The sequence below is a fragment of the Panicum hallii genome, chromosome 2 (genome assembly GCF_002211085.1).
Source record: "Panicum hallii strain FIL2 chromosome 2, PHallii_v3.1, whole genome shotgun sequence".
Classification (NCBI taxonomy): Eukaryota; Viridiplantae; Streptophyta; class Magnoliopsida; order Poales; family Poaceae; genus Panicum; species Panicum hallii.
The window spans coordinates 7,780,668-7,783,269 of NC_038043.1; positions in this window are offsets into that span (position 1 = coordinate 7,780,668).

Here is a 2,602-nt window from a genome sequence, read left to right on the forward strand (position 1 = left end):
TATGTTTCTTCAGTATCCCTGCACACAAACACAATCGGTACTTGAGATCCAGCAGGCCTGGTAGTCCAACAGCTGCGCTGGACAGGTGGGAGTCTGGCTGCGTGGGATGGGATACAGGCCTGTATGTTTCTTTTGTTTCTGCTGCTGCAGTTTGGCGCTATCTAATTCAACGATCACCACTGGTGCGGCAATCAGGAGCCATCAGCTAGGTAGCTAGAGCCTAGAGATTGGTTCCGTGCAAATGCTAGACGCCGCCTGAGGTTGAACAGGGGCGCACGAGGGAGACGATGTTCATCGGCGTCATCGCAGTTGCACACGGCCCCTTGCCAGCAGGTGCGCAGGAACTACGAGACTGTACCTGCTTCTTGGGTCAACGTAACACCCAAAACCCAAAACAGGCTAGCTGGGCTGTCTGGGTCAGCGATAGAATGACCCACCAGCATCCTGACTCGTATGGATGTGCGTATGTTTATTTACAGAGGTGAGTGGACGTGTAAGCATCTGCATTGGTATCATGTTTTGCAAAGAAAATTAGAGGAAATATATTGGACAATGGCTAGCTAATGAAGGAACGAAGGTAAAGTCTAAGTTGCAGGAACAGAGAACATTCATGTGCTCCAGCCCTCTCAAGTTACTCGGTACTCCCATAAAACATAACCCGTCAAAAAGTGTATAAGAAATCAGCCAAAATTATAAATGGAAAAGATGATGCAAGGATTTATGTTCAAGCGAAATCTGGAGCTGAAAAAGTTTTATACAAGGAAAAATAAAAAATAAAGAGTTAAAGACAAATCGGCATATGAGTAGGTGTGGGTTGCGGATGAACTTCCTGTGCATCCGACGTAATTACATGCTGATTTTCATTTTTTTTCTGTTGCTCCTTATACAAAATTATACCAATTCATCCTCTATGCACTTTTTATTGCGTCAAATTATATCAATTGTTGTGTTTTTAATCGCAGATGTGTTGGGCATCTAATAGTCCTCGCGCACCTGACATCTTCTCTGCAGGATCATGCTAGACTCAAGCAGCCATATCTGCGAGTAACACTGAAGCTGATGTAGAACACCGAACACATGAAGGATTACAGGAAGGTAAAAAATTCTTTTACCTCCCTGAATATTAGGACGAGTCCGTGTTTTCTTCCTAAACAATGGAATTGTCCGTCCGAACTTCTCGGACTCACGATACCGGACACATAATTTTTCTGGATGTTTTCTCTCAATGGTTTTTCTTCTTTTCTTTTATGTTTATTTTGACTGAATTTTTAAAAAATTATTGTAAATTACAAAAAATTATAAATGGAAAATCTAATTTTGTTGGACTCCATATGAGCAGATCTATGCAGTGGACATATGATATGATATAATTTAGTAAAAAAATTTATTATGCTCTTAGATATATATTTTTTATAATTAATTCATATCTACAGTTTCCATGGTCCAATTATGTGAAATTTTTATGATAGACTAATCATTATATGATTGAGCTGTAGCAACTGAAGAGTCTCTTATATAGGTTGGAATTAAACTTTTGAATCACTCAGGCATACATGATCCAATGAGCATGATATTTTTACTACTACTCAAACATATAATGATTAGCCTACCATAAAAACTTCACGACTACGGAAAATGTAGCTATGAGTTAATTATAGAAAAATATATATCTAAAAATACAATAAAAATGTTTGCTAAATTATATCATACTATATGTTCACTGCATGGATTTGCGCTCATGTGGAGTAAAAAAAATTAGATTTTCTATTTTATATTTTTTTATTTATTATAATTTTTAAAATATTCAGCCAAAATAAATATAAAATAAAAAGAGAAAAATCAATGATAGAAAACAGTCAGGGAGTCATATGTCTGCTATCGCGAGTTCGACGTATCTAGTGGATAATTTTATTATCTAAGAAGAAAATGCGGACTCGTCCTATAAAATTCAGGGACTGAAGGAATAATTTAGTTGGGCCACGTCGGAGCAACAGGGCAACACGGGCCAACGTGAAGCTGTCTGGGCCGAAGTGGGCGAGGCCCGTGTAAGTGTGTGAGTGCATTCATAAAAATAGCACCGAATCCCTCTCAAAAAAAATGGCACCGAATATACTGCCTGTCAAGGAAGAAACATCAACCAAGGATGTCGCCATCATTAGCACCAGCGGATACTCTCACCATTCCAAAGCTGCCCGCCGGTCTCGTCGGAAGAAACCCAACAGGTAGCACAACAAAACGTTTTATTACCATGTGGCTAATTATGCATGTTCATAGACGGCGGTCGTATTTCTATTTCATCATAGTTTTCTACGTTTCATGGGTGCGTATACGTGTGTTATAAGTGTTCGAGCTGTACCGTGTAATCTAAAAAATATTATTTTTTAAAAAATAATTTATATTCAATTTTACTTTGACCTTCATCAATCATTTGGTGTTGCTGCTTTCCTCTAATGCAGTGGCTGACATGCAGGCCCTCTCACTACGCCAAAACAGCAAATAGGATCAAGCAATCTGAGACAAGCCTCTAAGGGCACGTCTCAGATTATAGAAAGAGAGTCACGCTAAAAATGCGGGCGCGGCGCTGCGTGGGGTGGGGAGGGTA